Raw genomic sequence first — 15,787 nt, 5'->3', positions numbered from 1 at the left:
TGAGTTGGGGTGCTGCATAAAACCAGAGATTGAAATGAGCACAGATAAAGTTCCTTAAGCCAAATATGGAATAGACAAGAGCTACTCCTTGCTCAACGAAATGGACTCAACACCGCATATTAAACGCCTAAGAATGTACCTGTCTAGTAAGTATCTTAAAACCTATGGATTGCTATGTCTCCGAAAGAGAATCAAGCATGTGTACAGGGGCAGAAACGCAGCAGTGATAGGATTGGAGAGGTTCGTGAGCAAATGAAGACCCTTTGAAGTCATATTGCATGGTACCCATTCCACGGGTTTCAACTACCCAGGTTTTAGGTATTCTTCCTTCAGCTAAAACATGCATGTGGAACCCAGAGTATGATCAACCATGTGATCGGGAGACGTGTTCAAATATGTCTCAGTTTTCGTACCCTGGTACTCGGGTGCAACATTCCAGACGCTTTACTAACACTCTCCCGACTTGGAAAGTCAGTCCCTTTAACCTCCTGTTTGGCCCAGTTTGCAATTTCTGCGGAAGATGAACAGGAATAGCGAGAACCAGTGAGAGACTAGCTGGAGGTTTCTGGACGGGCAAATTTAACTCTCATTTCCCACCAGGAAGAAGAATTAACCAAAGGCTCAGCGTGCCGTGCCGGAACCAGATTAGGGCCTGAAGCCATCCTGCGATGTTGCGGCCAGCTCACAAGAAAGCGAGTTGTAGAAAGGAGCTCAGGGTCACTGTAATTCACAAACCTGCAGAGTTATAAATGACAGCTATCGTCCAAAAATAGACTGAAGTAAGGCTGCCAAGAGGACTTGAAAGCGGGGCAGAATTGCAGGAAACCGATTTCAGGAGGTAGACTGAAATTGCATTGAAAGCATAGGAAAAGAGGCAGAACGTCCACAATGATGCACTTGGCCAAAAAGGGCGTATGCGTTTTTTCCTGAATATATTCAGGAAAAACGCATACGCCCTTTTTGGCCAACCAAGCAAGCTTGCAAAGGAAATCTGCACTACAATGAAGTCTCACTTCCCCCCGGTCAAAAGGGCCATCTGAAAAAAGTGTAAAATCCATAAAGGCACGACAGGCCATGGAGAACTGGGAGCCTTGTTATGCTGATGGGCGGGATGTAAATTGCCAACAGCCACTCTGGAGAAGTGTATGGTGTTTCCTGAAACATCTAAAAAACAAAGCAACAGAGCCTAGGGCACTTCCACTTATGGTCCTATAGCTTAGGGAAATTAAAATCAAAAAGACACAGCCACCCCAAAGTTTGGGACGCCTCTGTTTACAAGAACCTCGTTTACAATACAAGTTCAACATCGCAGAAAGTGAAAAATGGATAAAGAAGTTGTGATATTTACTTACAAAGCAATATCACTCAGCAATGAAATCTGTGTCATCAGGCCCTTAGCAGCACAATGAGTGGATTCAGGTATGATGATTCTAACTGAAATAAGTCACACAGAAAAAGAAACATCATAAGATATCAGTAATACACGGAATGTAAACTTGGCTACACAGGAACTGAATTACAGAACAGAACAGGGTCTCAAATTTAGAAAACCAACTTATTCTTGCTTAAGGGTAAAGGTGAGTTGGGGTGCTGCATAAAACCAGAGATTGAAATGAGCACAGATAAAGTTCCTTAAGCCAAATATGGAATAGACAAGAGCTACTCCTTGCTCAATGAAATGGACTCAACACCGCATATTAAACGCCTAAGAATGTACCTGACTAGTAAGTATCTTAAAACCTATGGATTGCTATGTCTCCGATAGAGAATCAAGCATGTGTACAGGGGCATAAACGCAGCAGTGATAGGATTGGAGAGGTTCGGTGAGCAAATGAAGACCCTTTGAAGTCATATTGCATGGTACCCATTACACGGGTCTTAACTCTCCAGGTTTAAGGTATTCTTCCTTCAGCTAAAACATGCATGTGGAACCCAAGTATGATCAACCATGTGAACGGGAGACGTGTTCAAATATGTCTCAGTTTTCCTCCCCTGGTACTCGGGTGCAACATTCCAGATGCTTTAATAACACTCTCCCCACTTGGAGAGTCAGCGCCTTTAACCTCCTGTTTGGCCCAGTTTGCAATTTCTGCGGAAGATGAACAGGAATAGCGAGAACCAATGAGAGACTAGCTGGAGGTGTCTGGACGGGCAAATTTAACTCTCATTTCCCACCAGGAAGAGGAATTAACCAAAGGCTCAGCGTGCCGTGCCGGAACCAGATTAGGGCCTGAAGCCATCCTGCGGTGTTGCGGCCAGGTCACAACAAAGCGAGTTGAAGAAAGGAGCTCAGGGGCACTGTAATTCACAAACCTGCAGAGTTATAAATGACAGCTATCGTCCAAAAATAGACTGAAGTAAGGCTGCCAAGAGGACTTGAAAGCGGGGCAGAATTGCAGGAAACCGATTTCAGGAGGTAGACTGGAATTGCATTGAAAGCATAGGAAAAGAGGCAGAACGTCCACAATGATGCACTTGGCCAAAAAGGGCGTATACGGTTTTTCCTGAATATATTCAGGAAAAAACGCATACGCCCTTTTTGGCCAACCAAGCAAGCTTGCAAAGGAAATCTGCACTACAATGAAGTCTCACTTCCCCCCGGTCAAAAGGGCCATCTGAAAAAACTGTAAAATCCAGAAAGGCAGGACAGGCCATGGAGAACTGGGAGCCTTGTTATGCTGATGGGCGGGATGTAAATTGCCAACAGCCGCTGGGGAGAAGTGTATGGTGTTTCCTGAAACATCTAAAAAACAAAGCAACAGAGCCTAGGGCACTGCCACTTATGGTCCTATAGCTTAGGGAAATTAAAATCAAAAAGACACAGCCACCCCAAAGTTTGGAATGGCTCTGTTTACAAGAACCTCGTTTACAGTACAAGTTCAACATCGCAGAAAGTGAAAAATGGATAAAGAAGTTGTGGTATTTACTTACAAAGCAATATCACTCAGCAATGAAATCTATGTCATCAGGCCCTTAGCATCACAATGAGTGGATTCAGGTATGATGATTCTAACTGAAATAAGACACACAGAAAAAGAAACATCATAAGATATCAGTAATACACGGAATGTAAACTTGGCTACACAGGAACTGAATTACAGAACAGAACAGGGTCTCAAATTTAGAAAACCAACTTATGCTTGCTTAAGGGTAAAGGTGAGTTGGGTTGCTGCATAAAACCAGAGATTGAAATGAGCACAGATAAAGTTCCTTAAGCCAAATATGGAATAGACAAGACCTACTCCTTGCTCAACGAAATGGACTCAACACCGCATATTAAACGCCTAAGAATGTACCTGACTAGTAAGTATCTTAAAACCTATGGATTGCTATCTCTCCGAAAGAGAATCAAGCATGTGTACAGGGGCATAAACGCAGCAGTGATAGGATTGGAGAGGTTCGGTGAGCAAATGAAGACCCTTTGAAGTCATATTGCATGGTACCCATTCCACGGGTTTCAACTACCCAGGTTTTAGGTATTCTTCCTTCAGCTAAAACATGCATGTGGAACCCAGAGTATGATCAACCATGTGATCAGGAGACGTGTTCAAATATGTCTCAGTTTTCCTCCCCTGGTACTCGGGTGCAACATTCCAGACGCTTTACTAACACTCTCCCCACTTGGAGAGTCAGCGCCTTTAACCTCCTGTTTGGCCCAGTTTGCAATTTCTGCGGAAGATGAACAGGAATAGCGAGAACCAATGAGAGGCTAGCTGGAGGTGTCTGGACGGGCAAATTTAACTCTCATTTCCCAACAGGAAGAGGAAATAACCAAAGGCTCAGCGTGCCGTACCGGAACCAGATTAGGGCCTGAAGCCATCCTGCGGTGTTGCGGCCAGGTCACAAGAAAGCGAGTTGAAGAAAGGAGCTCAGGGGCACTGTAATTCACAAACGTGCAGAGTTATAAATGACAGCTATCGTCCAAAAATAGACTGAAGTAAGGCTGCCAAGAGGACTTGAAAGCGGGGCAGAATTGCAGGAAACCGATTTCAGGAGGTAGACTGGAATTGCATTGAAAGCATAGGAAAAGAGGCAGAACGTCCACAATGATGCACTTGGCCAAAAAGGGCGTATGCATTTTTTCCTGAATATAATCAGGAAAAAACGCATACGCCCTTTTTGGCCAACCAAGCAAGCTTGCAAAGGAAATCTGCACTACAATGAAGTCTCACTTCCCCCCGGTCAAAAGGGCCATCTGAAAAAAGTGTAAAATCCAGAAGGCAACAGGCCATTGAGAACTGGGAGCCTTGTTATGCTGATGGGCGGGATGTAAATTGCCAACAGACACTCGGGAGAAGTGTATGGTGTTTCCTGAAACATCTAAAAAACAAAGCAACAGAGCCTAGAGCACTTCCACTTATGGTCCTATAGCTTAGGGAAATTAAAATCAAAAAGACACAGCCACCCCAAAGTTTGGAACGGCTCTGTTTACAAGAACCTCGTTTACAGTACAAGTTCAACATCGCAGAAAGTGAAAAATGGATAAAGAAGTTGTGGTATTTACTTACAAAGCAATATCACTCAGCAATGAAATCTGTGTCATCAGGCCCTTAGCAGCACAGTGAGTGGATTCAGGTATGATTATTCTAACTGAAATAAGTCACACAGAAAAAGAAACATCATAAGATATCAGTAATACACGGAATGTAAACTTGGCTACACAGGAACTGAATTACAGAACAGAACAGGGTCTCAAATTTAGAAAACCAACTTATTCTTGCTTAAGGGTAAAGGTGAGTTGGGGTGCTGCATAAAACCAGAGATTGAAATGAGCACAGATAAAGTTCCTTAAGCCAAATATGGAATAGACAAGAGCTACTCCTTGCTCAACGAAATGGACTCAACACCCCATATTAAACGCCTAAGAATGTACCTGACTAGTAAGTATCGTAAAACCTATGGATTGCTATGTCTCCGAAAGAGAATCAAGCATGTGTACAGGGGCATAAACGCAGCAGTGATAGGATTGGAGAGGTTCGTGAGCAAATGAAGACCCTTTGAAGTCATATTGCATGCTACCCATTCCACGGGTATCAACTCTCCAGGTTTAAGGTATTCTTCCTTCAGCTAAAACATGCATGTGGAACCCAAGTATGATCAACCATGTGAACGGGAGACGTGTTCAAATATGTCTCAGTTTTCCTCCCCTGGTACTCGGGTGCAACATTCCAGACGCTTTACTAACACTCTCCCCACTTGGAGAGTCAGCGCCTTTAACCTCCTGTTTGGCCCAGTTTGCAATTTCTGCGGAAGATGAACAGGAATAGCGAGAACCAATGAGAGGCTAGCTGGAGGTGTCTGGACGGGCAAATTTAACTCTCATTTCCCACCAGGAAGAGGAATTAACCAAAGGCTGAGCGTGCCGTACCAGAACCAGATTAGGGCCTGAAGCCATCCTGCGGTGTTGCGGCCAGGTCACAAGAAAGCGAGTTGAAGAAAGGAGCTCAGGGGCACTGTAATTCACAAACCTGCAGAGTTATAAATGACAGCTATCGTCCAAAAATAGACTGAAGTAAGGCTGCCAAGAGGACTTGAAAGCAGGGCAGAATTGCAGGAAACCGATTTCAGGAGGTAGACTGGAATTGCATTGAAAGCATAGGAAAAGAAGCAGAACGTCCACAATGATGCACTTGGCCAAAAAGGGCGTATGCGTTTTTTCCTGAATATATTCAGGAAAAAACGCATACGCCCTTTTTGGCCAACCAAGCAAGCTTGCAAAGGAAATCTGCACTACAATGAAGTCTCACTTCCCCCCGGTCAAAAGGGCCATCTGAAAAAAGTGTAAAATCCAGAAAGGCAGGACAGGCCATGGAGAACTGGGAGCCTTGTTATGCTGATGGGCGGGATGTAAATTGCCAACAACCACTCGGGAGAAGTGTATGGTGTTTCCTGAAACATCTAAAAAACAAAGCAACAGAACCTAGGGCACTTCCACTTATGGTCCTATAGCTTAGGGAAATTAAAATCAAAAAGACACAGCCACCCTAAAGTTTGGAACGGCTCTGTTTACAAGAACCTCGTTTACAGTACAAGTTCAACATCGCAGAAAGTGAAAAATGGATAAAGAAGTTGTGGTATTTACTTACAAAGCAATATCACTCAGCAATGAAATCTGTGTCATCAGGCCCTTAGCAGCACAATGAGTGGATTCAGGTATGATGATTCTAACTGAAATAAGTCACACAGAAAAAGAAACATCATAAGATATCAGTAATACATGGAATGTAAACTTGGCTACACAGGAACTGAATTACAGAACAGAACAGGGTCTCAAATTTAGAAAACCAACATATTCTTGCTTAAGGGGAAAGGTGAGTTGGGGTGCTGCATAAAACCAGAGATTGAAATGAGCACAGATAAAGTTCCTTAAGCCAAATATGGAATAGACAAGAGCTACTCCTTGCTCAACGAAATGGACTCAACACCGCATACTAAACGCCTAAGAATGTACCTGACTAGTAAGTATCTTAAAACCTATGGATTGCTATGTCTCCGAAAGAGAATCAAGCATGTGTACAGGGGCATAAACGCAGCAGTGATAGGATTGGAGAGGTTCAGTGAGCAAATGAAGACCCTTTGAAGTCATATTGCATGGTACCCATTCCACGGGTTTCAACTACCCAGGTTTAAGGTATTCTTCCTTCAGCTAAAACATGCATGTGGAACCTAGAGTATGATCAACCATGTGATCGGGAGACGTGTTCAATTATGTCTCAGTTTTCCTCCCCTGGTACTCGGGTGCAACATTCCAGACGCTTTACTAACACTCTCCCCACTTGGAGAGTCAGTCCCTTTAACCTCCTGTTTGGCCCAGTTTGCAATTTCTGCGGAAGATTAACAGGAATAGCGAGAACCAATGAGAGGCTAGCTGGAGGTGTCTGGACGGGCAAATTTAACTCTCATTTCCCACCAGGAAGAGGAATTAACCAAAGGCTCAGCATGCCGGGCCGGAACCAGATTAGGGCCTGAAGCCATCCTGCTGTGTTGCGGCCAGGTCACAAGAAAGCGAGTTGAAGAAAGGAGCTCAGGGGCACTGTAATTCACAAACCTGCAGAGTTATAAATGACAGCTATCGTCCAAAAATAGACTGAAGTAAGGCTGCCAAGAGGACTTGAAAGCGGGGCAGAATTGCAGGAAACCGATTTCAGGAGGTAGACTGGAATTGCATTGAAAGCATAGGAAAAGAGGCAGAACGTCCACAATGATGCACTTGGCCGAAAAGGGCGTATACGGTTTTTCCTGAATATATTCAGAAAAAAACGCATACGCCCTTTTGGGCCAACCAAGCAAGCTTGCAAAGGAAATCTGCACTACAATGAAGTCTCACTTCCCCCCGGTTAAAAGGGCCATCTGAAAAAAGTGTAAAATCCAGAAAGGCAGGACAGGCCATGGAGAACTGGGAGCCTTGTTATGCTGATGGGCGGGATGTAAATTGCCAACAGACACTCGGGAGAAGTGTATGGTGTTTCCTGAAACATCTAAAAAACAAAGCAACAGAGCCTAGGGCACTGCCACTTATGGTCCTATAGCTTAGGGAAATTAAAATCAAAAAGACACAGCCACCCCAAAGTTTGGAACGGCTCTGTTTACAAGAACCTCGTTTACAGTACAAGTTCAACATCGCAGAAAGTGAAAAATGGATAAAGAAGTTGTGGTATTCACTTACAAAGCAATATCACTCAGCAATGAAATCTATGTCATCAGGCCCTTAGCATCACAATGAGTGGATTCAGGTATGATGATTCTAACTGAAATAAGTCACACAGAAAAAGAAACATCATAAGATATCAGTAATACACGGAATGTAAACTTGGCTACACAGGAACTGAATTACAGAACAGAACAGGGTCTCAAATTTAGAAAACCAACTTATGCTTGCTTAAGGGTAAAGGTGAGTTGGGTTGCTGCATAAAACCAGAGATTGAAATGAGCACAGATAAAGTTCCTTAAGCCAAATATGGAATAGACAAGACCTACTCCTTGCTCAACGAAATGGACTCAACACCGCATATTAAACGCCTAAGAATGTACCTGACTAGTAAGTATCTTAAAACCTATGGATTGCTATCTCTCCGAAAGAGAATCAAGCATGTGTACAGGGGCAGAAACGCAGCAGTGATAGGATTGGAGAGGTTCGTGAGCAAATGAAGACCCTTTGAAGTCATATTGCATGGTACCTATTCCACGGGTTTCAACTACCCAGGTTTTAGGTATTCTTCCTTCAGCTAAAACATGCATGTGGAACCCAGAGTATGATCAACCATGTGATCGGGAGACGTGTTCAAATATGTCTCAGTTTTCGTACCCTGGTACTCGGGTGCAACATTCCAGACGCTTTACTAACACTCTCCCGACTTGGAGAGTCAGTCCCTTTAACCTCCTGTTTGGCCCAGTTTGCAATTTCTGCGGAAGATGAACAGGAATAGCGAGAACCAGTGAGAGACTAGCTGGAGGTTTCTGGACGGGCAAATTTAACTCTCATTTCCCACCAGGAAGAAGAATTAACCAAAGGCTCAGCGTGCCGTGCCGGAACCAGATTAGGGCCTGAAGCCATCCTGCGGTGTTGCGGCCAGCTCACAAGAAAGCGAGTTGTAGAAAGGAGCTCAGGGTCACTGTAATTCACAAACCTGCAGAGTTATAAATGACAGCTATCGTCCAAAAATAGACTGAAGTAAGGCTGCCAAGAGGACTTGAAAGCGGGGCAGAATTGCAGGAAACCGATTTCAGGAGGTAGACTGAAATTGCATTGAAAGCATAGGAAAAGAGGCAGAACGTCCACAATGATGCACTTGGCCAAAAAGGGCGTATGCGTTTTTTCCTGAATATATTCAGGAAAAAACGCATACGCCCTTTTTGGCCAACCAAGCAAGCTTGCAAAGGAAATCTGCACTACAATGAAGTCTCACTTCCCCCCAGTCAAAAGGGCCATCTGAAAAAAGTGTAAAATCCAGAAAGGCAACAGGCCATTGAGAACTGGGAGCCTTGTTATGCTGATGGGCGGGATGTAAATTGCCAACAGACACTCGGGAAAAGTGTATGGTGTTTCCTGAAACATCTAAAAAACAAAGCAACAGAGCCTAGGGCACTTCCACTTATGGTCCTATAGCTTAGGGAAATTAAAATCAAAAAGACACAGCCACCCCAAAGTTTGGAACGGCTCTGTTTACAAGAACCTCGTTTACAGTACAAGTTCAACATCGCAGAAAGTGAAAAATGGATAAAGAAGTTGTGGTATTTACTTACAAAGCAATATCACTCAGCAATGAAATCTGTGTCATCAGGCCCTTAGCAGCACAGTGAGTGGATTCAGGTATGATTATTCTAACTGAAATAAGTCACACAGAAAAAGAAACATCATAAGATATCAGTAATACACGGAATGTAAACTTGGCTACACAGGAACTGAATTACAGAACAGAACAGGGTCTCAAATTTAGAAAACCAACTTATTCTTGCTTAAGGGTAAAGGTGAGTTGGGGTGCTGCATAAAACCAGAGATTGAAATGAGCACAGATAAAGTTCCTTAAGCCAAATATGGAATAGACAAGAGCTACTCCTTGCTCAACGAAATGGACTCAACACCCCATATTAAACGCCCAAGAATGTACCTGACTAGTAAGTATCTTAAAACCTATGGATTGCTATGTCTCCGAAAGAGAATCAAGCATGTGTACAGGGGCATAAACGCAGCAGTGATAGGATTGGAGAGGTTCAGTGAGCAAATGAAGACCCTTTGAAGTCATATTGCATGGTACCCATTCCACGGGTTTCAACTACCCAGGTTTAAGGTATTCTTCCTTCAGCTAAAACATGCATGTGGAACCTAGAGTATGATCAACCATGTGATCGGGAGACGTGTTCAAATATGTCTCAGTTTTCCTCCCCTGGTACTCGGGTGCAACATTCCAGACGCTTTACTAACACTCTCCCCACTTGGAGAGTCAGCGCCTTTAACCTCCTGTTTGGCCCAGTTTGCAATTTCTGCGGAAGATGAACAGGAATAGCGAGAACCAATGAGAGGCTAGCTGGAGGTGTCTGGACGGGCAAATTTAACTCTCATTTCCCACCAGGAAGAGGAAATAACCAAAGGCTCAGCGTGCCGTACCGGAGCCAGATTAGGGCCTGAAGCCATCCTGCGGTGTTGCGGCCAGCTCAAAAGAAAGCGAGTTGAAGAAAGGAGCTCAGGGGCACTGTAATTCACAAACCTGCAGAGTTATAAATGACAGCTATCGTCCAAAAATAGACTGAAGTAAGGCTGCCAAGAGGACTTGAAAGCGGGGCAGAATTGCAGGAAACCGATTTCAGGAGGTAGACTGGAATTGCATTGAAAGCATAGATAAAGAGGCAGAACGTCCACAATGATGCACTTGGCCAAAAAGGGCGTATGCGTTTTTTCCTGAATATATTCAGGAAAAAACGCATACGCCCTTTTTGGCCAACCAAGCAAGCTTGCAAAGGAAATCTGCACTACAATGAAGTCTCACTTCCCCCCGGTCAAAAGGGCCATCTGAAAAAAGTGTAAAATCCAGAAAGGCAGGACAGGCCATGGAGAACTGGGAGCCTTGTTATGCTGATGGGCGGGATGTAAATTGCCAACAACCACTCGGGAGAAGTGTATGGTGTTTCCTGAAACATCTAAAAAACAAAGCAACAGAACCTAGGGCACTACCACTTATGGTCCTATAGCTTAGGGAAATTAAAATCAAAAAGACACAGCCACCCTAAAGTTTGGAACGGCTCTGTTTACAAGAACCTCGTTTACAGTACAAGTTCAACATCGCAGAAAGTGAAAAATGGATAAAGAAGTTGTGGTATTTACTTACAAAGCAATATCACTCAGCAATGAAATCTGTGTCATCAGGCCCTTAGCAGCACAATGAGTGGATGCAGGTATGATGATTCTAACTGAAATAAGTCACACAGAAAAAGAAACATCATAAGATATCAGTAATACACGGAATGGAAACTTGGCTACACAGGAACTGAATTACAGAACAGAACAGGGTCTCAAATTTAGAAAACCAACTTATGCTTGCTTAAGGGGAAAGGTGAGTTGGGGTGCTGCATAAAACCAGAGATTGAAATGAGCACAGATAAAGTTCCTTAAGCCAAATATGGAATAGACAAGAGCTACTCCTTGCTCAACGAAATGGACTCAACACCGTATACTAAACGCCTAAGAATGTACCTGACTAGTAAGTATCTTAAAACCTATGGATTGCTATGTCTCCGAAAGAGAATCAAGCATGTGTACAGGGGCATAAACGCAGCAGTGATAGGATTGGAGAGGTTCAGTGAGCAAATGAAGACCCTTTGAAGTCATATTGCATGGTACCCATTCCATGGGTTTCAACTACCCAGGTTTTAGGTATTCTTCCTTCAGCTAAAACATGCATGTGGAACCCAGAGTATGATCAACCATGTGATCGGGAGACGTGTTCAAATATGTCTCAGTTTTCCTCCCCTGGTACTCGGGTGCAACATTCCAGACGCTTTACTAACACTCTCCCCACTTGTTGAGTCAGCGCCTTTAAACTCCTGTTTGGCCCAGTTTGCAATTTCTGTGGAAGATGAACAGGAATAGCGAGAACCAATGAGAGGCTAGCTGGAGGTGTCTGGACGGGCAAATTTAACTCTCATTTCCCACCAGGAGGAGGAAATAAACAAAGGCTCAGCGTGCCGTGCCAGAACCAGATTAGGGCCTGAAGCCATCCTGCGGTGTTGCGGCCAGGTCACAAGAAAGCGAGTTGAAGAAAGGAGCTCAGGGGCACTGTAATTCACAAACCTGCAGAGTTATAAATGACAGCTATCGTCCAAAAATAGACTGAAGTAAGGCTGCCAAGAGGACTTGAATGCGGGGCAGAATTGCAGGAAACCGATTTCAGGAGGTAGACTGGAATTGCATTGAAAGCATAGGAAAAGAGGCAGAACGTCCACAATGATGCACTTGGCCAAAAAGGGCGTATGCGTTTTTTCCTGAATATATTCAGGAAAAAACGCATACGCCCTTTTTGGCCAACCAAGCAAGCTTGCAAAGGAAATCTGCACTACAATGAAGTCTCACTTCCCCCCGGTCAAAAGGGCCATCTGAAAAAAGTGTAAAATCCAGAAAGGCAGGACAGGCCATGGAGAACTGGGAGCCTTGTTATGCTGATGGGCGGGATGTAAATTGCCAACAGACACTCGGGAGAAGTGTATGGTGTTTCCTGAAACATCTAAAACACAAAGCAACAGAGCCTAGGGCACTGCCACTTATGGTCCTATAGCTTAGGGAAATTAAAATCAAAAAGACACAGCCACCCCAAAGTTTGGGACGCCTCTGTTTACAAGAACCTCGTTTACAGTACAAGTTCAACATCGCAGAAAGTGAAAAATGGATAAAGAAGTTGTGGTATTTACTTACAAAGCAATATCACTCAGCAATGAAATCTATGTCATCAGGCCCTTAGCAGAACAATGAGTGGATTCAGGTATGATGATTCTAACTGAAATAAGTCACACAGAAAAAGAAACATCATAAGATATCAGTAATACACGGAATGTAAACTTGGCTACACAGGAACTGAATTACAGAACAGAACAGGGTCTCAAATTTAGAAAACCAACTTATGCTTGCTTAAGGGTAAAGGTGAGGTGGGGTGCTGCATAAAACCAGAGATTGAAATGAGCACAGATAAAGTTCCTTAAGTCAAATATGGAATAGACAAGAGCTACTCCTTGCTCAACTAAATGGACTCAACACCGCATATTAAACGCCTAAGAATGTACCTGACTAGTAAGTATCGTAAAACCTATGGATTGCTATGTCTCCAAAAGAGAATCAAGCATGTGTACAGGGGCATAAACGCAGCAGTGATAGGATTGGAGAGGTTCGGTGAGCAAATGAAGACCCTTTGAAGTCATATTGCATGGTACCCATTACACGGGTTTCAACTAACCAGGTTTAAGGTATTCTTCCTTCAGCTAAAACATGCATGTGGAACCGAAGTACGATCAACCATGTGAACGGGAGACGTGTTCAAATAAGTCTCAGTTTTCCTCCCCTGGTACTCGGGTGCAACATTCCAGACGCTTTACTAACACTCTCCCCACTTGGAGAGTCAGCGCCTTTAACCTCCTGTTTGGCCCAGTATGCAATTTCTGCGGAAGATGAACAGGAATAGCGAGAACCAATGAGAGGCTAGCTGGAGGTGTCTGGACGGGCAAATTTAACTCTCATTTCCCACCAGGAAGAGGAAATAACCAAAGGCTCAGCATGCCGTACCGGAACCAGATTAGGACCTGAAGCCATCCTGCGGTGTTGCGGCCAGCTCAAAAGAAAGCGAGTTGAAGAAAGGAGCTCAGGGGCACTGTAATTCACAAACCTGCAGAGTTATAAATGACAGCTATCGTCCAAAAATATACTGAAGTAAGGCTGCCAAGAGGACTTGAAAGCGGGGCAGAATTGCAGGAAACCGATTTCAGGAGGTAGACTGGAATTGCATTGAAAGCATAGGAAAAGAGGCAGAACGTCCACAATGATGCACTTGGCCAAAAAGGGCGTATGCGTTTTTTCCTGAATATATTCAGGAAAAAACGCATACGCCCTTTTGGCCAACCAAGCAAGCTTGCAAAGGAAATCTGCACTACAATGAAGTCTCACTTCCCCCCGGTCAAAAGGGCCATCTGAAAAAAGTGTAAAATCCAGAAAGGCAGGACAGGCCATGGAGAACTGGGAGCCTTGTTATGCTGATGGGCGGGATGTAAATTGCCAACAACCACTCGGGAGAAGTGTATGGTGTTTCCTGAAACATCTAAAAAACAAAGCAACAGAGCCTAGGGCACTGCCACTTATGGTCCTATAGCTTAGGGAAATTAAAATAAAAAAGACACAGCCACCCCAAAGTTTGGGACGCCTCTGTTTACAACAACCTCGTTTACAGTACAAGTTCAACATCGCAGAAAGTGAGAAATGGATAAAGAAGTTGTGGTATTTACTTACAAAGCAATATCACTCAGCAATGAAATCTGTGTCATCAGGCCCTTAGCATCACAATGAGTGGATTCAGGTATGATGATTCTAACTGAAATAAGTCACACAGAAAAAGAAACATCATAAGATATCAGTAATACACGGAATGTAAACTTGGCTACACAGGAACTGAATTACAGAACAGAACAGGGTCTCAAATTTAGAAAACCAACTTATGCTTGCTTAAGGGTAAAGGGGAGTTGGGGTGCTGCATAAAACCAGAGATTGAAATGAGCACAGATAAAGTTCCTTAAGCCAAATATGGAATAGACAAGAGCTACTCCTTGCTCAACGAAATGGACTCAACACCGCATACTAAACGCCTAAGAATGTACCTGACTAGTAAGTATCGTAAAACCTATGGATTGCTATGTCTCCAAAAGAGAATCAAGCATGTGTACAGGGGCATAAACGCAGCAGTGCTAGGATTGGAGAGGTTTGGTGAGCAAATGAAGACCCTTTGAAGTCATATTGCATGGTACCCATTCCACAGGTTTCAACTACCCAGGTTTAAGGTATTCTTCCTTCAGCTAAAACATGCATGTGGAACCTAGAGTATGATCAACCATGTGATCGGAGGACGTGTTCAAATATGTCTCAGTTTTCCTCCCCTGGTACTCGGGTGCAACATTCCAGACGCTTTACTAACACTCTCCCCACTTGGAGAGTCAGTCCCTTTAACCTCCTGTTTGGCCCAGTTTGCAATTTCTGCGGAAGATGAACAGGAATAGTGAGAACCAATGAGAGGCTAGCTGGAGGTGTCTGGACGGGCAAATTTAACTCTCATTTCCCACCAGGAAGAGGAATTAACCAAAGGCTCAGCATGCCGGGCCGGAACCAGATTAGGTCCTGAAGCCATCCTGCGGTGTTGCGGCCAGGTCAAAAGAAAGCGAGTTGAAGAAAGGAGCTCAGGGGCACTGTAATTCACAAACCTGCAGAGTTATAAATGACAGCTATCGTCCAAAAATAGACTGAAGTAAGGCTGCCAAGAGGACTTGAAAGCGGGGCAGAATTGCAGGAAACCGATTTCAGGAGGTAGACTGGAATTGCATTGAAAGCATAGGAAAAGAGGCAGAACGTCCACAATGATGCACTTGGCCAAAAAGGGCGTATGCGTTTTTTCCTGAATATAATCAGGAAAAAACGCATACGCCCTTTTTGGCCAACCAAGCAAGCTTGCAAAGGAAATCTGCACTACAATGAAGTCTCACTTCCCCCCGGTCAAAAGGGCCATCTGAAAAAAGTGTAAAATCCAGAAAGGCAGGACAGGCCATGGAGAACTGGGAGCCTTGTTATGCTGATGGGCGGGATGTAAATTGCCAACAGACACTCGGGAGAAGTGTATGGTGTTTCCTGAAACATCTAAAAAACAAAGCAACAGAGCCTAGGGCACTGCCACTTATGGTCCTATAGCTTAGGGAAATTAAAATAAAAAAGACACAGCCACCCCAAAGTTTGGGACGCCTCTGTTTACAACAACCTCGTTTACAGTACAAGTTCAACATCGCAGAAAGTGAAAAATGGATAAAGAAGTTGTGGTATTTACTTACAAAGCAATATCACTCAGCAATGAAATCTATGTCATCAGGCCCTTAGCATCACAATGAGTGAATTCAGGTATGATGATTCTAACTGAAATAAGTCACACAGAAAAAGAAACATCATAAGATATCAGTAATACACGGAATGTAAACTTGGCTACACAGGAACTGAATTACAGAACAGAACAGGTTCTCAAATTTAGAAAACCAACTTATGCTTGCTTAAGGGTAAAGG

At 43.8% G+C, this 15,787-nt stretch overlaps 1 long non-coding RNA gene across 7 annotated transcripts in view; it reads right to left on the bottom strand.

The window, feature by feature from the left end:
• LOC307181396 overlaps nucleotides 1-15,787 on the bottom strand; it is a 531,327-nt gene that overhangs the window by 259,740 nt on the left and 255,800 nt on the right. Inside the window, exon 4 of one of the 7 annotated variants that reach the window (XR_013826660.1) lies at nucleotides 15,559-15,639. The exons of the other annotated variants lie outside the window; for them this stretch is intronic. This is a non-coding gene — a long non-coding RNA (uncharacterized lncRNA). Of the gene's footprint in view, nucleotides 1-15,558; nucleotides 15,640-15,787 lie in introns of those variants that run through there. 7 annotated transcript variants of the gene reach the window in all.

The sequence above is a fragment of the Stenella coeruleoalba genome (assembly GCF_951394435.1).
Source record: "Stenella coeruleoalba genome assembly, contig: scaffold_85, whole genome shotgun sequence".
NCBI lineage: Eukaryota > Metazoa > Chordata > Mammalia > Artiodactyla > Delphinidae > Stenella > Stenella coeruleoalba.
This window is presented reverse-complemented; position numbering and strand designations above follow the sequence as displayed.